This window comes from Arachis ipaensis, chromosome B4 (assembly GCF_059453495.1).
Source record: "Arachis ipaensis isolate K30076 ecotype BB chromosome B4, ASM5945349v1, whole genome shotgun sequence".
Lineage (NCBI taxonomy): Eukaryota > Viridiplantae > Streptophyta > Magnoliopsida > Fabales > Fabaceae > Arachis > Arachis ipaensis.
The window spans coordinates 90,089,776-90,111,856 of record NC_142439.1 but is presented as its reverse complement, the minus strand read 5'-3'; the positions used below and the strand labels follow the sequence as shown (position 1 = coordinate 90,111,856).

The following is a 22,081-nucleotide window of genomic DNA, read 5'->3' as shown; positions in this document are numbered from 1 at the left end:
GTTTATTTGAATGGATTGATAACTTTTCTTTTCCTTCTCAATTCAACGTGGTTCATCCAAGAGGAAACTCTTGCTCTTCACAGATTCAATCACCATCGAGAGAGGGATTAATCTATATGAATTATGTGGTGAACTTGAGAAAGGAGCAACATAATTCAGTTTAGAGTTCATCCTTTCATGATTTTCTTGATCAATACACTTTGGTTGGTATGTGAGATATAACCTCCCTTAGTTGAGATTCTGGAAGTTGTGTGGCTTGGATTAAAAATTGAACTTCATCTCTTCTCATGAATAATTAGATCACGAGAGTGGCAATTGGTTGTGTTGAGAGAAATTGAGTTACCAAGAGATTGGGACTCAATTACCCACAAATTGCCATGGATCTATACCCATGATTGAGAAGGAATTGATCAACATCAATTCATGAGAATTTGCATCTCTAATCCCTAATGATCTTTTCCATCATTAATTCTCATTTCTTTTGCTTTTTAGTTCTTTGAATACCCATTACCCAATTCCCTTCTACATTCTTGCAATTCATCATTCTTGCCAATTACATCCTATTTTCTATTTCTTGCAATTTACTTTTCTGCTTTTTACAATTCCGAAATCTTTATTTTCCTGCAACTTATCTTTAATGTCATTTAAGTTTCTTGCATTTTAAGTTTCAGTTATTTACTTTCATTGTTCTTCTTTATTCTAGTTCTTTAAATTCCTTGTCATTTAACTTTCCGCAATTACATTCAAAAATCACAAATCTCATGAAATCAAAACCATGTTTGCTTAACTAAATATACTATTTAACTAAAGTTGCTTAATCTACCAATCTCCGTGGGATCGACCTCACTCTTAGTGAGTTTTATTACTTGATACGACCCAGTATACTTGCCGGTAATTACGTGAAATCTTAATTTTCACGTATCAAGTTTTGGGCGCCGTTACCGGAGATTGGAAAAGATTGACAATGATTAAGTGAATGGTAGTTTAGATTAAGCATTTTTCTTTTCTTTGTTAAAGCCCACTAACTGTTTGATATTTTGTTTGCTAACTTTAACTTCACTCTAGCAATAGAGTGTTTCATTTGTGTTGTTAGTTTGTGTGTTTGTGTATGTCAGAGGCAAGGAGATTTAATCCTGAAGATGAGAGAACCCTCTGAAGGTTAAGAAGAAAAGCATCAGGAAAAGGGATAATTGGTGAGGAGGATTCAGAAGGAGAAGACCAAGCCATGGAGGGAAACTCACATAACCCTGCTGAGGGAGTTGCCAACAATAACAACCCACCTCAAAGGAGAGTTCTAGCTTCTTACACTCTCCCAAACCCAAGACACTGTGGAAGCAGTATACTCGCTCCCAATGTTCATGCAAACAACTTTGAATTGAAGCCTCAGCTCATCACTCTCGTGCAAAACAATTGTTCCTATGGAGGAGGCCCCCTTGAGGATCCAAATCAACACCTATCTGTCTTCCTAAGAATATGTGAAACTGTCAAGACAAATGGTGTGCATCCAGATGTTTACAAGCTGCTATTATTCCCATTTTCTTTGAGGGACAAGGCATTTCAATGGCTGGAGACATTTCCCAAAGAAAGTATCAACACTTGGGATGATCTGGTGAATAAATTCCTATCCAAGTTCTATCCGCCTCAGAGGATCATCAGGTTGAAAACGGAGGTGCAAACATTCACTCAAATGGATGAGGAATCATTGTATGAGGCATGGGAAAGATACAAAGCTCTGATTAGGAAATGTCCACCTGAGATGTTCAGTGAATGGGATAAACTTCAAAATTTCTATGAAGGGTTGACTCAAAAATCTCAAAATCCTTGGATTACTCTGCAGGAGGCTCGCTACAATTGATGAATACAGCCGAAGAAGCTCAGAATCTCATAGACATGGTGACAAATAACCAATACTTCTTTGCTCATCAGAGGCAACGCCAACCTATTCAAAAGAAGGGTGTATTGGAACTAGAAGGAGTGGACACAATCTTGGCACAGAACAAGTTGATGCACCAACAAATCCAGCAACAAATGGAAATGATGGCTAAGAGAATAGATAGCCTCCAACTAGCTTCAGTGAGCACAACAAATCAACCTTCAATTGAATGGGGTCAAAATGAAGCGAGCAATGTTGAGCAGCAACAAGAACAGGTTCAATATATGCATAATACCTCAAATCCTTCTAAAATGATTTCCATGGTGACACATACAACTCATCTTGGAGGAATCACCCCAACCTGAGATGGGGTGACAATCAAAATTCATGGCAGAGAAACCACAATTCCAACAACTCCCGCAACACAAACAACCAAAATCATTCACCCAGTAATACTAACCAATACAAAAACTCACAAAACACATATCATCTACCTCATAACAACTCACAAACTCACCAAAATAACTTTTCCACACTTCCATTCAACTCACAAAATAACCACCTCAATGCTCCAAACAACCTCCACCAGCAACCATCACCTACCATACAACCGCATCCAGACTCTCAGAGGATCTCTAACTTAGAGATGTTAATGGAGAAACTCATCAAGACTTAAGAGATGGCAAGACAAGATCAAGCTCTGACACTCAAAAACCAAGATGCATCTATGAAAAATCTTGAAAGACAAATGGGACAAATGGCTAAACATATCACAGAGATAGGTGAGAAGCAAGCACTCCCTAGTACCACTGAAGACAACCCAAGGAACACAGGAAAAGCCATAAAGTGGGAGGATTGTAAAGCAGTCACATTGAGAAGTGGGAAGAAGGTGGAAACAGAAGCCATCACTTAGGAAGAGCACAACAAAGAAGGCTTAAAAGAAGAGGTGAAAGAGCAAAAGCAGGAGCAAGAAACCTCTACACAAAGTAATAAGTCAACTAAGAAAGAGGCAGTGAGAGCATATCAACCAATGCTACCATACCCTCAAAGGCTCAAGGGAGAGAACAAAGAGAAGCAATACTCCAAATTCCTGGAGATATTCAAGACACTGCACATCAACATCCCCTTCATAGAAGCACTTGAACAAATGCCATTATATGCAAAATTCACGAAGGAATTATCGACAAAGAAAAGATCCTTGAAGGAGGGACAAATGGTTGTAATGACCAGGGAGTATAGCGCCATCATCCAGAAAGGATTGCCAAGAAAGAGGAAGGACCTAGGGAGCTTTCATATCCCATGCACCATAGGCAACATGATGATTGAGAGAGCATTTTGTAAACTTGGTGCAAGCATAAATCTAATGCCTATATCTTTGATGAGGAAGCTTCAGATTCATGAATTGAAACCCACAAAAATAGCCCTTCAAATGGCGGACAAATCTATTCAGCAAGTACTTGGGGTTGTGGAGAATGTATTGGTAAAGGTGGACAAATTTTTCCTCCCAGCTGACTTTGTCATCTTAGACATAGAGGAAGATGAAAACACTCCTATTATCCTAGGGAGACCTTTCTTAGCTACTGCCAGGGCATTGATAGATGTTGAAAAAGGAGAATTGATGCTAAGGGTGCATGAAGAGCATATAGTGTTCCATGTCTTCAAGAATTTGCAAGATTCCACCCAAGAGGAAGAGTGTATGAAGATTGATTCCATAGATCTAAACTTGAAAAAAGCACCTAATGAGACACTCCCAATGCACTTAAGCTCATGCTGGAAAGGAAAGGAAAAGGTAGAAGTGGTGCAACAAGCTCAAAGAATAGAGGAGAAGCTACAACCAAAGCCTGCACTTGAGATTCTCAGCAAGGACATTCTAAAAATTGAGGCTTCAAAACCTGAACTACCTCCTGAAAAAGAAAAGAGTCCCAAGAAGAAAGTACCGAGAGGATGGAGAAACAAGAAAATCTCCACTGAAGGCTTCTCACCAGGGGATAAAGTGATGCTAACTTACCAACCAATGGAAACATCTCCACACTTTTTTGGATATTACACAGTGAACAAAATCCTCTCACTTGAACATATGAAAATCATCAAGAAGGATACTGGAAGGAAGCTCACGGTGAGAGGGGAAGGATTAAGGCACTATGATCATCATCCTCCCTAAGGAGGGACAATCGTCAAGCTAATGACGATAAAAGAGCGCTTGTTGGGAGGCAACCCAACCCTGGGGTAACGTCTTATTTCTTTGTCTAGTTCATTTTTTTTCTCTGTCTGTTTAGTTTAAATTTCAATAAATTGGCATATGATCACATTCTAAGTTTGGTGTTGCCCTGCAACACTTTGTTTTCAATCCCTTTGGATGATTGCATCAATTTTACATGGAAGTGTCACACTAAGATTCTAAGTTTGGTGTGCCACTTATTTTTTTATGCAAATCATCCAGCAACACCACTTGTCTGCATAATCATAATGCCGCTGCAGTGTTATATTTTTTTTCTTCTAGTTAGACAATTTTACTTTTCTTGATTGTTTTAGTCATTTCATTGTTTTTAATGCTTTCTTTTATTAACTGTGTTTGTTAATACATCACCCAGATATCCTTATTCATGACAGATTCTTCACCTGGTGATTGTATTTAACATATAATAGTTCCTTGTGTTTAGTTTTAGTTCAAAATAAATTGACATATGGTTGTATTCTAAGTTTGATGTGCCACTTATATCTTTATGCAATGTATCATACACACCATCTTATTTTTGCAATCACAATGTCTTTGTTTCTCTGTACCTTGATAGTTATTCTTAATTCTGCTTGCTTCAACACATGTATCACTAACATTTCATTGTATAAGACATTCATGATCTATCTTAGCCCCATAGCCACGGTTCTAATTGTTGCTTGAGGATGAGCAAGCATTCTGAGTTTGGTATGGGAAGGAGGAGAATGGGAGGAAAATGACAATAATAGAGAAGATAAATTACAAGGTTGTAAAGTTCTTTTTCCCCTCATTTGTTTCTAGCACTTTAAATTGCATGATTGTCTTATTACCTTCTCTGTATACATGTGTCGTATGAATAGGCATAGTTTGATTTCTAAATTGCAACATGCTGCTGTGACATTATGACTACCAACTTGAGTTTTGTGACATTATGACTACCAATTTCTAAATTGCATTGGATTTAATTGAAGTTTTCATCTAGGACATTTTGTGAATTCTTTTGAAATCATGAAAAATTTGAAAAAGAAATTACAAATTAAAGCAAGAAAAGAAAAAGGGGAAGAATGAGAAAGCTGAAGGCTCTGAGTACCAATGACAATTTTATTGTTAAGTACTTGTGGTGTTTATGTATCAAGTAAAATGCTTGAAAATAAAACACTTAGAAGTCAAGGCTAGGCTCAAGTGCAAAAGCACTCCCTCAAAGCTCAAGGCTCTGAGCATCAATGATTAGAGAATCAAGAAAAGAAACAAATGAGCTTAATGAAGTCCTCTAATTAAATGCTTGTGGTGCTTATGTATCAAGTGGTAATACTTGAAAACAAAGCATTTAGAGTCGTAGCTTTGTTATCAACTCATGGGGCAAAGCACCCAAAAGGAGAAGCTAATAAGAAAATCAAAAGCTTGTTTCAAGGAAGGAATATAAGACAAAGATTTCATAAATTGAACTAGATAGAAACATCAATCATTTACATTTCTTTTGTGATTGTAGCATGCTTTGAAAACTACCTTACCATTAACATTGAATTGCTATTCTTCTTACCTTGGATTGTCAATTTTTAGTGCATGATTCTTTTCTTGCTTGGGGACAAGCAAAGTTTAAGTTTGGTGTTGTGATCCATTCGCATATTTGCTATTTTAACTAGTTAGTTTAGTTGGTTTTAGCTTAATTTCATTTGTTATTACTAGAATAAACAAGCAATTTTGTGAGTTTTCTCTACATGCATTCATGAACCAAGAACTAGGTGAAATTTGGCATAATTCATCCAAATGGTTTAAGAAGTTTATAAACAAGTTGATATGAATGATGCTCTTGAAATTCATTGCATAAGATGGCAAAACTTTGAGAAAGATTCTTTGGTTTATGTTAGGTGATGAAGAAAAAAGATGATGGAGCAAGAATTAGAGCAAGAAGGTTTGGAGATATATCAATCTTGGCAAGGAAACAGAGGAAGCACGTTGCCAACTCTGGAGTGTTTGTGGACAACGCCAGGAAGCTTGAAACAGAGCAAGAAGGGGAGCTTGAGAGCGTTGCCAGGCAGGGAATGAACTGGCGTGTTCATCAACAACGCCAGCAACAACGCTGGTCCCTGCAAGGTGGCTATGGAAAATGACCTTGGGCGTTGCCAACTTGAAGTTGAATGTGCGTGTTCCTTGGCAACACAAGGCCAAGAAATTGAACCAAGGAGAGCTCGAAGGCGTTGTTACCTTGAAAATGAACTGGCGTGATCATCAACAATGCCAAGGCTAAGAAATTTGGGCCAGGGGAGGATTGGGCTTTGTCATGGGCGTGTTTGGCAATAACTTCAACAACTCCAACCAAGACAGCCTGACCTCACCTCCTTCAAGGATGAATAACTTGAGTTACAGAGATCCAATTTGAGTGATTTCAGTGGCATTGGAAAGTAGACATCAAGAGCTGTCCAACCATATATCATAGCATGGGATTGGAGTTCATTTGAAGCTTCAAAAGCTGGCCTCATTTATGGCCTCAGAGACTAAGGGCGTTGTTCCTGGCGTGTTTGCCAACAACTTGGGCAACAACGCCAGGCAGCCTGACCTTGCCCTCTTCAAAGGAGCATATCTTGAGCTACAGAGATCCAATTGAGATGCTTCTAGTTGCGTTGGAAAGTTGACATTCAGGGCTTTCCAACCATGTATAATAGTCCATAGTGAAGCATGAAATGGAAGCTCGAATCAGGGTCATATTTAGGCCCCAAAAACAAGGAAATGAGGTTGAAATTCAAGGAAGCATGAACAGGCCAAGGAGAGGGAGTCGAACACGTTGCCAAGGCTAGAATGGCCTGGCGTGTTCCTTGGCAACTTGGGCAACAATGCCCAGGCCAAGAAATCTGGCCTAGAGGCGTTATTGTGGGCGTTGTCATGGGCGTGTTTGGCAAAAACGCCCAACCATGGTAACCTGACCTTGCCCTCTTCAATGGAGCATAGCTTGAGCTAGGAAGGTCCAAATGAGGTGATTCTAGTTGCATTAGAAAGTAGACATCAAGAACTTTCCAATGATATATCATAGTTCATATTTAGACAAAGAATTGAAACCCAAAGTTCAGGCAACATCAAGCATAGAAAAAAGGTGAAAAACAAGCAAGTGTTTGGCAACAACTTGGGCAACAACTTGGGCAACAACGCCCAAGCACCAAGTCCCACTCCCAGGAAAATGCCTTGCACGTTGCCAATGTGCACTAAGGCTGGCGTTATCGAGAAACATGCTAGGCCATTGGGCCAGAGAAATTGAAAATGAGTCCTGTTTCCTCTGTTTGACAAGAATTCTTTCATGAAGCCAAAATCAACAAGAGCATGGCCCAAATTTGCTAACCCAAAAGGAGAAATTCAAGGAGTTTTAGGAGTAGTATAAATAGAGAATAGTTTTGTACTTTAGGGGAACTTTTTACTCTTAGACACTCTTACTTTTACACTTAGAGTTTTTTTTTTGTTTTCACTGCTTCTCAACCATTTTCTATTTTGCTTTCTTTTGGCAATTTTGAATTTGAGTTTTCAAGAACTTCTTCTTCATTCATTATTACTCTTCTCTACTGAATTTTAATGTTTACTTTTGCATTTGTTGTTGAATTTAGAGCTATGATTTACTAAACCCCATTTTCATTAGGGGGAGGAGCTCTGTTTATTTGAATGGATTGATAACTTTTTTTTCCTTCTTAATTCAACGTGGTTCATCCAAGAGGAAACTCTTGCTCTTCACAGATTCAATCACCATTGAGAGAGGGATTAATCTATATGAATTATGTGGTGAACTTGAGAAAGGAGCTACATAATTCAGTTTAGAGTTCATCCTTTCATGATTTCCTTGATCAATACACTTTGGTTGGTATGTGAGATATAACCTCCCTTTGTTGAGATTCTGGAAGTTGTGTGGCTTGGATTAGAAATTGAACTTCATCTCTTCTCATGAACAATTAGATCACGAGAGTGGTAATTGGTTGTGTTGAGAGAAATTGAGTTACCAAGAGATTAGGACTCAATTACCCACAAATTGCCATGGATCTATACCCATGATTGAGAAGGAATTGATCAACATCAATTCATGAGAATTTTCATCTCTAATCCCTAATGATCTTTTCCATCATTAATTCTCATTTCTTTTGCTTTTTAGTTCTTCGAATACCCATTACCCAATTCCCTTCTACATTCTTGCAATTCATCATTCTTGCCAATTACATCCTGTTTTCTATTTCTTGCAATTTACTTTTCTGCTCTTTACAATTCCGAAATCTTTATTTTCCTGCAACTTATCTTTAATGTCATTTAAGTTTCTTGCATTTTAAGTTTCAGTTATTTACTTTCATTGTTCTTCTTTATTCTAGTTCTTTAAATTCCTTGTCATTTAACTTTTCGCAATTACATTCAAAAATCACAAATCTCATGAAATCAAAACCATGTTTGCTTAACTAAATATACCATTTAACTAAAGTTGCTTAATCTACCAATCTCCGTGGGATCGACCTCACTCTTAGTGAGTTTTATTACTTGATACGACCCGGTATACTTGCCGGTAATTACGTGAAATCTTAATTTTCACGTATCAATGTCAAAGGAGTAGTCCTCCAACTTGACATGGGGGTTGATTAAGAGGAGACACTTGAGTTGGAATGCTCAAGTGATTGGTTAAATTGAAAGTTATTGGCTAATTCTGTATTTACTATTGCTAGATCTTCCCAATGGAGAGGACTAGGATTTGCGAATAATTATTAGCTCAATCACTTGACTTTCTTTTATTTAGTAAGGGTTAACTAAGTGAAAATAACAACCTCTTTATAATACACTTGAGAGAATTCCAACAAGGATAGAACTTCCAATTAATTATTCCCCTAGTCAAGGCCTTTTATTTTGAATAATATAAATTCCCTTTTATTTTCATTGCACTAATTTACAATTATTTATTTTCTGTCATTCAACTCTCAAAATCTCTCGGAAAACTCCTGATTAATAAAATAGCACCCTTTTTAGGAATTCGTTGGGAGATGACCCGGGACTCATACTTCCAGTATTTTTATTCTAAATTTTGTGACAACCTTTTTAAATTGATGAGGTGGATCTTTGCTGATTAAGAACTATACTCGCAACGTGTTTATATATTGATTTCTAAATTGGCTGACCTCTGCCCTTCGTCAATTTTTGACGCCGTTGTTGGGGAGTTGCAATATTGTGCTAAATTATTAATTAGTGTACATATTTTTAATTTTTGCATGTTTTATTTTATTTTATTATCATGAGCTATATGTTTCTTTCGTTGAATGACGCGTTCACTGCCTGATCCGAGCTTAGCCGCATTTGATCATGAAATTGAAAGAACTCTTTCCCGTATTAGGCGAGCTCGACGTAGGTTAGCCTCTGAGGATGGTGAAGTGATTGTTATCGATTCACCAGTCTCATCTGAGGGCGAATATAAACCGCCATCTGAGAAAAAACAAGCTCCTCTACTACTAATTCTGTTAATTCACGTGCAGATAATATGGTAGTACCTAGGAGGATTACTCTCCAGGAAGCTGGAGTCCCAGACTTTACCCTACAACCGTATCAAGTGCGTCATCCAAATCTGGCTGCAGATTTTGAACTGAAGACTGCACTAATCAACTTGATGCCCAAGTTTCATGGCTTACCTGCTCAGGAGCCTATAAAGCACCTCAGGGATTTTCAGACAGCCTATTCTACTGTCAGGCGTCATGGTGCAAATAAAACTTCTATTCTGTTAACCGCCTTCCCATTTTCTCTTGAGGGAAAGACGAGGGAGTGGTACTACTCCCAACCTGAAGTGATTGTTACTAACTGGGATACGCTTAGGAGAGAATTCTTGGAAAAATACTTTCCATCTGAAGTCACAGATAGGCTGAGAAAAGAGATCTCCTGCATTGTTCAAGGTGAATCTGAGACTCTCTATGAGTACTGGGAGCGTTTCAAGAATCTTCTGGACGCATGCCCCCACCATATGATTGACAGGCTAGTGTTAATCAGCTACTTCACTCAAGGCATGAAGCCTCGGGATAAGACTACACTGGATGGTGCTAGTAATGGTTCCTTGAAAAAGTACAAGACCGCAGATGAAGCATGGCAACTGATCAGTGACTTAGCTGAGTCCACTCGGAATCACAAGCATAGGAACAACCACTCAAAGGCTGTCGCAGAGGTTTCCTCTAGCAGTGAGACTACTGCCATCACACAAGCTATATGTGAAATGACCAACCTACTGAAGCAGATGCAGTTGAATCAACAACAATCCCATCCTCGACCACCACAATAAAGTCAACAGCTAGTTCCCCAAAGAGTATGTAGAATTTGTGCTGATTATAGTCACTATACTGATGAGTGCCCGTAGCTCCAACAAGAGGACAACGCCGTAGCAGCTACTCATAACTTCTATGACCGCCCAAATCAAGGATACAATCAACAGGGCGGCAACTACAACCAAGGTGGAAACTATAACCAAGGGTGGCAGGACAATTCCAATCAGGGCTGGAGAGATAATTCCAACCATGGCTGGAGGGACAACTATAACAGAGGAGGTAGAGACAACAATGGAAATCAGAGGTAGAATAACAACAACAGACAGCAGAATCAGAATCAGCCTTACAGAGCACCTCATCTAAGGCAGTCCCAAGGACCCCAGCACAACCAACAATAGATTCCCCAGATCACTTATCCTACTTCCTCATCAAATGACGAGATGCTCCGTTCTCTTGCACAAGGACAACAAGACATGCAGACTACACTGAACTCTACTTTAAATGGTCTGAATGCCACTCTTCAAGCTCTCGTCTCCCGGATAGATTCATTACCTAATTCCACCAACCAACCTTCAAGCTTTAGTGGAATTCCTTCTCAACCCTTACCTAACCCCAAGGGTGGCATCAATGCCATCACCTTGAGGTCCGGAACCACACTACAAGAGAGGAACCATGAGGAGCCAAGCCCACCAGAACACGCCCCAATTGAGGATGTAGTTGAAGTGGAAGATACTGAAGAGGAAGAGGAACTACAGGACATGGTTGAAGAAGAAGCAGCTCAACCAAGGAATGAAGCACCAAAGGACACAGAAGCTGCAAGTGGCGCCATTCCTATCCCATTTCCACACCTTGCACGGAAGCCCAGAAAGCAGATGGAACTTGATCCCAAAATGGTAGAAATTTTCAAAAAGGTTGAGGTAACTGTTCCCCTTTTTGATGTTATTCAACAAGTCCCTAAAAATGCAAAGTTTCTGAAGGATTTAGGCATACATAAAGATAAAATTAATGAATTAAAAACTATTCCTTTAGGTAGTTCTATATCTACTTTAATGGGGGGTATACTTGAAAAATGTAGTGATCTAAGTCCATGCATGGTTTGGAGGTGTAATATTTTCTAACTACATGTGTGATTTAGGAGCATGTGTTAGTATAATGCTATTGTCTAGATATGATGCTTTGAGGCTCCCTCTTTTAAAAAGGTCGGCAGCTCGTTTTGTGTTAGCAGATAAAAGCATTATTATAGTAGTCAGAATTGCTGAAGACGTGCTAGTGAGCATTAAGGGGCTCACATTTCCCATTGACTTCTATATCTTGGAAATGCCCCCTAATGACTCAGGAAGACCATCATCAATCCTGCTTGGAAGACCATTCCTGAAGACTTCGAAGTTCAAGCTGGATGCATTCTCAGGAACTTACTCCTTTGAGATAGATGGCAGAGCAGTGAGTTTCAGTTTAAATGAAGCTATGAAGCACCCTCCGAAAGATCATTCTATCTTCTAGTGTGATATCATTGATGAAACTGTAGCTGAAGTTCACCAAGAAAAAGTAGAAGAAAAGTACATGGATCAAGGTCCAAGTGTGGGGACACCCTTTGAACACAACGAGGACACCTTGCCATTATCACTAACTCCAGATAATCCAGAACCTAGCCATGAGAAGAAATTGGAATTAAAACTCCTTCCTCCTCACCTCAAGTATGCTTACCTTGAGGATAATAAGAAGTTCCCAGTTATCATTGCAAGGGAACTCACTTCCCAATTGGGTGGAGCTTGGCAGATATAATAGGCATTAGCCCTCAAGTTTGTGAGCACAGAATATTCCTAGAAGAAGGAGCAAAGCCTATCCGTCAACCCCAAACAAGATTGAATCCCACCATCTTAGAAGTTGTCAAAAAGGAAGTGACCAGGATACTTGAAGCGGATATCATTTACCCCATCTCAGATAGTGAATGGGTCAGTCCAGTACAAGTGGTGCCCAAGAAGTCTGGAGTCACAACAGTAAAGAATGAGCATGGAAAGCTCTTGACAACTAGAGTACAAAATTCATGGAGAGTCTGCATTGACTATAGGTGTCTCAACCAAGCTACTCGCAAGGATCATTACCCCTTGCCTTTTATTGATCAGATGCTTGATCGCCTGTCAGGTAAATCCCATTATTGCTTTTTAGATGGTTATACAAGCTACTTTCAAATCCATATAGCTCCTGAAGATTAGGAAAAGAATACTTTTTACATGCCCCTTTGGAACATATGCATACAAAAGGATGCCTTTTGGCTTATTGATGAGCGGATAATTTATACACTTTTTGGCGTTGTTTTTAGTATGTTTTTAGCATGTTTTAGTTAGTTTTTATTATATTTTTATTAGTTTTTATTTAAAATTCACTTTTCTAGACTTTACTATGAGATTGTGTGTTTTTCTTTGATTTCAGGTATTTTCTAGCTGAAATTGAGGGACCTGAGCAAAAATCTGATTCAGAGGCTGAAAAGGACTGCAGATGCTGTTGGATTCTGACCTCCCTGCACTCAAAGTGGATTTTCTGGAGCTACAGACGCCCAATTGGGACGCTCTCAATTGCGTTAGAAAGTAGACATCCAGAGCTTTCCAGCAATATATAATAGTTCATACTTTGCCCAAAATTTGATGGCCCAAACCGGCGTTCAAAGTCAGCATGAGAATTCCTAGCGTTAAACGCCGGAACTGGCACCAAAGTGGGAGTTAAACGCCCAAACTGGCATAAAAGCTGGCGTTTAACTCCAGGAAAAGTCTCTACACGAAAATGCTTCAATGCTCAGCCCAAGCACACACCAAGTGAGCCCGAAAGTGGATATTTACGTCATTTACTCATTTTTGTAAACCCTAAGCTACTAGTTCTCTATAAATAGGACCTTTTGCTATTGTATTTGGAGTCTAATCTTTGAGTACTTCTATGCTACCTTAGATCACGTTTTGGGGCTGGCCTCATGGCCATGCCTAGACACCATAGATTAAGGTGTGGAGCTCTGCTGTACCTCGAGTATCAATGCAATTACTATTGTTCTTCTATTCAATTCAGCTTGTTCTTGTTCTAAGATATCACTTGTTCTTCAACTTGATGAATGTGATGATCCGTGACACTCATCATCATTCTCACCTATGAACGTGTGCCTGACAACCACCTCCGTTCTACCTTCGATTGAGTGTTTATCTCTTGGATTCCTTAATCAGAATCTTCGTGGTATAAGCTAGAATTGATGGCGGCGTTCTTGAGAATCTGGAAGGTCTAAACCTTGTCTGTGGTATTCTGAGTAGGATTCAAGGATTGAATGACTGTGACGAGCTTCAAACTCGTGATTGTGGGGGCGTTAGTGACAGACGCAAAAGAATCACTGGATTCTATTCCGACATGATCGAGAACCGACAGATGAATAGCCGTGCTGTGACAGAGTGCGTTGAACATTTTCACTGAGAGGACGGGATTGTAGCCACTGACAACGGTGATGCCCAACATACAACTTGCCATGGAAAGGAGTAAGAAGGATTGGATGAAGACAGTAGGAAAGCAGAGAGACGGAAGGGACAAAGCATCTTCATACGCTTATCTGAAATTCTCACCAATGAATTACATAAGTATCTCTATCTTTATTTTATGTTTTATTTATCTTTTAATCATTCATCATCCATAACCATTTGAATCTGCCTGACTGAGATTTACAAGATGACCATAGCTTGCTTCATACCAACAATCTCCGTGGGATCGACCCTTACTCGCGTAAGGTTTATTACTTGGACAACCCAGTGCACTTGCTGGTTAGTTGTGCGAAGTTGTGATAAAGAGTTGAGAGTACAATGGAGCGTACCATGTTGATGGCACCATTGATGATCACAATTTCGTGCACCAAGTTTTTGGCGCCGTTGCTGGGGAATTAAATGTCCTAATTACAATTTCTCATTTGTTCCCTGCAATAAAAGTGCCAAGTTTTGATCCGGCAACAACACCAAGTTTTTGGCGCCGTTGCCGGAGATTGTTTGCATTTGGAGAACTGACGGTTCATCTTGTTGCTCAGATTAGGTAATTTTATTTTATGTTTAAGCCTTTTTACTTTTTATTTTCGAAAAATTCAAAAAAAAAATTTATTTGTTCTTCAGAGTTTTTAAGAATGAATTCTAGAGTTTCATGATGATTTGTTGAAGTCTGGCTGGTTGTGAAACCATGTCTAATCTTTTGGACTGAGGTTTCAACTTATCATCACAAGAGCTTGTTGATTTCTATCAATTTTGCTGTTGTGAGCAATGATCTGCTAAAGCTTGGCTGGCCATTGGCCATGTCTAGTGTTTTGGACCGAAGCTTTCTTTGAAAGCTTGGCTAGCTAGTAAGCCATGTCTAATTCCTGGACGGGAGTTTTAGACTAACATTGCAATGATTCCTGGAATTCTTATTAAAAATCTTGAATCCACTCAATTTTCGGAAAATAAAAAAAAGTATAAAATCATAAAACCAAAAAATAATTTTATGTTTCTTGTTTGAGTCTAGTGTCTAATTTTATGTTTGGTGTCAACTGCATTCATCTAATTTTCGAAAAATTCATGCATTATGTTCTTCATTGATCTTCAAGTTGTTCTTGATGATTTCCTTGCTCTGATCTTTAAATTCTCTTGTTTTGTGTGTTTTGTTGTTTTTTTATATGCATTCTCAATTTGTTAGTGTCAATAGTATACAAACTTCTAAGTTTGGTGTCTTGCATGCATTGTTTGTTTGATTTTAGTTTTCTATGTTTAGTTGCATTTTGATTAAAAATCCAAAAATTTTTTTTTTTTAAAAATGTGTCTTTTCAAGTCAATAATACAGAGAATTGAAGATTCAGAACATGCTGCAGAGGAATTACACAGAAAAAGCTGGGGGTTCAAAACGCCTAGTGAAGAAGAAAAACTGGCATTTAAACGCCAGCCAGGGTACCTGGCTGGGAATTTAACGCCCAAAAGGGTAGCATTTTGGGCGTTAAACGATAGAATGGATACCATTCTAGGCGTTTAACGCCAGGATGACACAAGAGGGAAGATTTTGTTTTTAATGCACATTTTTTTAAAGTTTTCAAAATTTTTCAAAATCAAATCTTTTTCAAATCATATCTTTTCAATCATATATTTTCAAAAACAATTTCTTTCCATTTTCAAAAATACTTGATAACAATTAGTGATTTGATTCAAGAATTTCAAGTATGTTGCCTTTTCTGTTGAGAAAGGTTTAATGTTTGAATCATATCTTTTCTTGTTAGCCAAGTCATTAATTTTAAAAATCAAATCTTTTTTAAAATTATTTTTCAATCATATCTTTTTAAAACCATAACTTTTCAATCATATCTTCTTAATCATATCTTTTTCAAAATTAAATTTTCAATCATATCTTTTTGCTTTCTAATTTCAAAATCGTTCTCAAAAATTACTTTATTTCTTTCCCAACTCTAATTTTCGAAAATCATTCTTCAATTTTTCAAAATTATTTCAAAATCTTTTACTTTAATTTCGAAAATTCTTCCCCTCTTCTCACATCCTTCTATTTAAGGACTAACACTCTTCCATTATCAATAATTCGAATTTTATCTCTCTTGATAAGTTCGAATTCTTCTACCTCCTCCTTCTATTCTTCTTTTCCTCTGACACCTCAAGGAATCTCTATATTGTGACATAGAGGATTCCATATTTTCTTGCTCTCTTCTCTTTCATATGAGCAGGAGCAAAGACAAAGGCATTCTTGTTGAGGCTGATCCTGAACCTGAAAGGACCATAAAGAGAAAGCTAAGAGAAGCTAAGGCACAACTCTCTGTAGAGGACCTAACATAAATCTTCAAACTAGAAGAAGACATGGCAGCCGAAAACAACAACAATGCCAACAATGCAAGGAAGGTGCTGGGTGACTTTACTGCACCTACTCACAACTTCTATGGGAGAAGCATCTCTATCCCTGCCATTGGAGAAAACAACTTTGAGCTTAAGCCTCAATTAGTTTCTCTGATGCAACAGAATTGCAAGTTTCATGGACTTCCATTAGAAGATCCTCATCAGTTTTTAGCTGAATTCTTGCAAATCTGTGACACTGTCAAGACCAATGGGGTTGACCCTGAGGTCTATAGACTTATGTTATTCCCTTTTGCTATAAGAGACAGAGCTAGGATATGGTTGGATTCACAACCTAAGGAAAGCCTGAACTCTTGGGAAAAGCTAGTCAATGCCTTCTTGGCAAAGTTCTTTCCACCTCAAAAATTAAGTAAGCTTAGAGTGGAAGTCCAAACCTTCAGACAGAAGGAAGGTGAATCCCTTTATGAAGCTTGGGAAAGATACAAACAATTGATCAGAAAGTGTCCTTCTGACATGCTTTCTGAATGGAGCATCATAGGTATCTTCTATGATGGTCTGTCTGAACTGTCCAAGATGTCATTGGACAGCTCTGCTAGAGGATCTCTTCATCTGAAGAAGATGCTTGCAGAAGCTCAAGAACTCATTGAAATGGTTGCAAATAACCAATTCATGTACACTTCTGAGAGGAATCCTGTGAATAATGGGACAAGTCAGAAGAAAGGAGTTCTTGAGATTGATACTCTGAATGCCATATTGGCTCAGAACAAAATATTGACTCAGCAAGTCAATATGATTTCTCAAAGTCTGTCTGGAATGCAAGCTGCACCAGGCAGTACTAAGGACGCTTCATCTGAAGAAGAAGCCTATGATCCTGAGAACCCATCAATGGAAGAGGTGAATTACATGGGTGAACCATATGGAAACACCTACAATCCTTCATGGAGAAACCATCTAAATCTCTCATGGAAGGACCAACAGAGGCCTCAACAAGGCTTCAACAACAACAATGGTGGAAGAAACAGGTTTAGCAATGGCAAGCCTTTTCCATCATCTTCTCAGCAGTAGACAGAGAACTCTAAGCAGAACCACTCTGACTTAGCAACCATGGTCTCTAATCTAATTAAAACCACTTAGAGTTTCATGACTGAAACAAGGTCCTCCATTAGAAATTTAGAGGCACAAGTGGGTCAGCAGAGCAAGAAAGTTACTGAACTCCCTCCTAGTACTCTTCCAAGCAATACAGAAGAGAACCCAAAAGGAGAGTGCAAGGCCATAAACACAATCAACATGGCCGAATTTGGAGAGGAAGAAGAGGCAGTGATCGCCACTGACGAAGACCTCAATGGACGTCCACTGGCCTCCAATGAGTTCCCTAATGAGGAACCATGGGAATCTAAGGCTCATAATGAGACCATAGAGATTCCATTGGATTTACTTCTGACATTCATGAGCTCTGATGAGTATTCCTCCTTCAAAGAGGATGAAGATGTCACTAAAGAGTAAGTTGCTAAGTACCTTGGAGCAATCATAAAGCTAAATGACAAGTTATTTGGTAATGAGACTTGGGAGGATGAACCCCATTTGCTCACCAAAGAACTGGATGACTTGACTAGGCAGAGACTAGCTCAAAAGAGACAGGATCCTGGGAAGTTCTCAATACCTTGTACCATAGGCACCATGACCTTTGAGAAGGCTCTGTGTGACCTAGGGTCAAGTGTAAACCTCATGCCTCTCTCTGTAATGGAGAAGCTGGGGATCCTTGAGGTATAAGCTACAAGAATCTCACTAGAGACGGCAGACAATTCAAGAAAACAAGCTTATGGACTTGTAGAGGATGTCTTGGTAAAGGTTGGAGACCACTACATCCCTGCTGATTTCATAGTCCTAGAGACTGGGAAGTGCATGGATGAATCCATCATCCTTGGCAGACCCTTCCTAGCCACAGCAAAGGCTGTGATTGATGTTGACAGAGGAGAATTGATCATTCAAGTGAATGAAGAATTCTTTGTGTTTAAGGCTCAAGGATATCCCTCTGTAACCATGGAGAGGAAGTATGAAGAGTTTCTCTCAAAACAGAGTCAAACAGAGCCCCCACATTCAAACTCTAAGTTTGGTGTTAGGAGGTTGTTCCGAGGGTTACCTGAAACTGGAGGTCGATCTCGGATGAGATCTTCGGTACTGGTCGGAGATGATGTGTTCGGCTGGCTGGTGGCGGCCGGAGCCGTTATGTCAGACTTGTTGGACTTGCTGCACTGCTGATCCTTGGCCACCGGAGGGTGGGGGGTACCTGCAAGAGACTCCGATGCTTAAGTTAGCACGGGTATTAAGCAGGTTTTTTGTAAAATCAGAGTATGAGTTATACCTGGGTGCTCCAGTGTATTTATAGTAGTGTGGGCTGACCTTTCTGATAAGATAAGTTAGTTATCTTATCTTATCTTATCCTGTTTTGGATGAAGTCAGCTTATCTTCAAGGGAACCGCCTTTATCTCTATAGGCTGGGATTGCCTTTGGATTTGGGTCGTGTTCCTCTATTTGGGCCCTTTATTGGGCTTTCCTGTCGATATGGCCGAGTTCTTTGTAACGAAGTCGGTCCGCTTGACCTTAACAGGTCGGTTGCTGCATCGTCGACCATCCCAGGTCGGATAGCTCGACCCAGGGTATGAACAGTGCCCCTGCTTGAGCTCGGTCTTCTTTGTCGAGGTCGAGTCTTTTGACTTTGGTCCTTCTCGTAGCGAAGCCAAACTCAAGCATTTTCTCGACTTCTTTTGTAGCAGCTTTTGAATGTAGAATGTTTTCCTTTACAAGCGCACGCTTTTATATCGGTGCTTTGGGAACGTGCGAGGGTTTAATGCCTTTTAATTTTAGCATTAATTGCCCCGTTTCTTTATTTTGATTTTGAAAACTCAAAAACGATTTCTCTTCTTTCGCCCTTTTTGTAACTTCTTCGCTTTTTTCCCTTCATTCTCTCGCTTTCAATTTTTCTTTGTGTTGCGGCATTTGTTTGATTTTTCTGAAGCCTCTGCCTGGAGTTCGTGGTTTCGCGTTTCGACCCAGCGACGTTTTCTTTTGCTCGTGTCTTTTCTTTTGCTTCGAGGTAGTGATTCCAAATTTCGTCGTCCCTCTTCACCTTCCCTGAAGTCTGCTGCCTTTTCAGGTTGGTACTAACTTTTTTGCTTCTTTCACGGCTTTTAGTTTTATGGTGAAGCTTTTGCTTTTGCATGTTTTGAAAGTTTGAACCTTTTCGTGATTTTGCATTTGTTTGTCGCTGTAAATGCGTTTTTCTTGGCTTTCTTTTGTGTGTTCCTCTGGCATTTCCGTTGAGGCTTTATACGGTTTTTGTTTGTTGCTTCTGATTTTTTACTATCTGATAGAAACTCTGCATTCGTTCCTTGCTTTGCTTGATTGCTTTTTGTCGCATTTCTCAAAAGTTCGTACTTTTGACGTTTTTCCATTTGGCGTGTTTTGATGTTTTGGGAATGCTTCTTGGATGACTGTGATGACTTATGCTTCTGGAAATACTTGCTTGTTTGAAGTCTTTTTCTTTTTTGAAAGGTGCTGGGGTAAGAGCTGTAGATTTTCCTAGAAACCTTGCTTTGTTACTGCCTCCAAAGGATGCCCCAAGATTTTTGGTTTGAGTCTTGGGGTTTTCCTTTTCTGTGTGTTCACCTGCATCGTATTGAGTTGTTTTCTCCCTTGTCCGAGATGTTTTTAGTAATCCCATCTTCTTTTCTTACTTGTAGGATTAGTTGGCCTCATGTCTTCTCGCAATAACATTGTAGAGATGTCTTCCAGAGTTCCCGAGGGGATGTCCGATTGGCTGGACTCCCTTGTTTTGTTGTGTGTTTCTATTGTGGATGCTGAATTTTGCACAGAGCTGAGGAAGCGCCATAGGATTTGTGATAACCGTGACCGCGAGAGTGATTACGAGCTTGTTGCTCCTGATTCCGATGAGAGAGTTTGTTTTCTGACTTCCGTCGAGGGGGAGCGTCCCTCTTTCTATGCTTATGAATACTTCTTCAGCCAATTAAACGTTACTTTCCCTTTTACTGCTTTTGAAACTGACTTGTTGTGGTCCTGCAATATTGCTCCGTCCCAGCTTCATCCCAACTCCTGGGGTTTTATCAAAATATTTCAACTTCTTTGTCAGGAGTTGGACATAACACCTTCTGAAACTCTTTTCCTTTATCTTTTTGTCTCGGCCAAACCTGGAGGTTCCTCCAAAAAGGAAGCTTCCTGGGTTTCCTTCAGGTCGGCCCAGAGGCATAAAGTTTTTGCCATGTATGATGAGTCGTTTAAGGATTTTAAGAACTATTTCTTCCGAGTCCGTGCCATTGAGGGGGTTCGCCCCTTTTTTCTTGATGAAAATGATGAGCCTGCTTTTCCTCTGGAGTGGAAAAAGAATGTAAGAGTGCCACGTTACACATGGGAAATGCTTAGTGAGGTTGAGCAGGCCTTTGTAGTTGTTCTTGAAGATTTGTGGGGGAAGCCTCCCCACCTGGACACGAAGAGATTTTTGAGTGATCCATCTTTGGTTCGGGCTGCTTTGGGCACTGTCTGATTTGTTTTTACACTTGCTCCCGAGCTTTGCTTCTCCTGTGTTGTAACTTGTCTTTGATTTTTGTGTTTTTCAGAGATGTCGAAGAATAATGATTCCATGAGGGCCTATAAGAAGGCGAAGAAGGCGACCGCTGCTTTAAACATCTCGGCCAAGGCGGCCGGAGAGGGATCTTCTCAGCCTCCAGTTAAACCTCCTATATCGAGTTCTCCCGGGCCGAGGAAAGCAATTCCTACTCCTCGTGTCCGTCTAGCCGATCCTCCACAATCTTCTGTTGCAACTTCCGGTGCCCTTCCTAGTAAAAAGCAAAAAATAATTGAGCCTTTCAACCTTGATGCTCCTGACTTTGATGCGGTTGAGTTTGTAGATCAACAAATCGGCACTTATGGTGTTCTTCCTATGGACGACGTGTCGCTTCTTCATCATTTTGATTATATCACCCGGAGTGGTATCAAGTTGGCACACATGGGGGCGGCCCTATATCGAACTGCTCAAAGTCTTCCTCTCCATGCCACTAAAGCTTTTATGGAGGAGTCCAAACAGGAGTTTGATCGGATGAAGGGCTTGAAGGAGGAACTTGAAGTAAGGGTGGCCAAGTTGGAGAAAGACTTGGAGAATGAAAAGGCTAGCTCTACTTCTCTGGCTGGTTCTCTGAGACTGGCCGAGGACACGGCTATGCGGCATAAGGACAGTTATTTGACGTCTTACCGGGAGGTGTTGCGTCTGAGAGAAGAGTTGGAGAATGCTCGGGCTAATTATTCCGAACTCCAAGGTCATCTTGTTGGCAGTGTAACTGCTGCCTATGAGAATCTGAGGGAACAAGTTCGGGTTATTGCTCCCGAGGCCGACCTAACCCTCTTTAGCTTGGAGAACGTTGTCAGGGATGGCAAGGTTGTCCCTGATGACGAGGATGAGGATGATGTCAATCCTCCCCCTGTAGCCTCTACCAAGGTGTCGACTTCTGCTGTCCCTGCCGAGGTTGGTCCTCCCGCTTCTGACCCCGACTGCCAGATCTTGAACCGGGATGACGGTACTGTAGATGCCGTTCCTCTCTAGACTCGGCCTCCGTCTCCTCAGCCTGATACTGCTAAAAAATCTTCTGACCCTTAGTTTTAATCTTTATTTTGGATATGTAGTTGGCCCGGCTTGTGGGCTTTTTTAAACTCTTTATGTTTTGTTAATTACTGACACTTTCCCGTTGCTTGCCCAGCAACTTTTGTTTTTTATGAAAAACAAATGGTAGCATGCTTTAGCTTTTTTGAGATAGGTTTTGGTGGCCTCTGAGGCTTTTATAACCTTGTGGATGATATCGCGCTTTTGTGCTTGACTTGGTATCTCTTTTGGATTGCT

General features: G+C 39.9%; 2 non-coding genes across 2 annotated transcripts; both read right to left on the bottom strand.

Moving 5' to 3' along the window:
* Window positions 1–9,945: 9,945 nt before the first annotated feature.
* Window positions 9,946–10,053, bottom strand: LOC148568322 (small nucleolar RNA R71). Its single transcript, XR_015882980.1, has one exon. It is a non-coding gene; the product is annotated as a small nucleolar RNA R71 (small nucleolar RNA).
* Window positions 10,054–16,587: 6,534 nt separating this feature from the next.
* LOC148568321 (small nucleolar RNA R71) lies at window positions 16,588–16,695 on the bottom strand. The gene has a single exon (XR_015882388.1). It is a non-coding gene; the product is annotated as a small nucleolar RNA R71 (small nucleolar RNA).
* Between the last annotated feature and the right edge of the window lie 5,386 nt (window positions 16,696–22,081).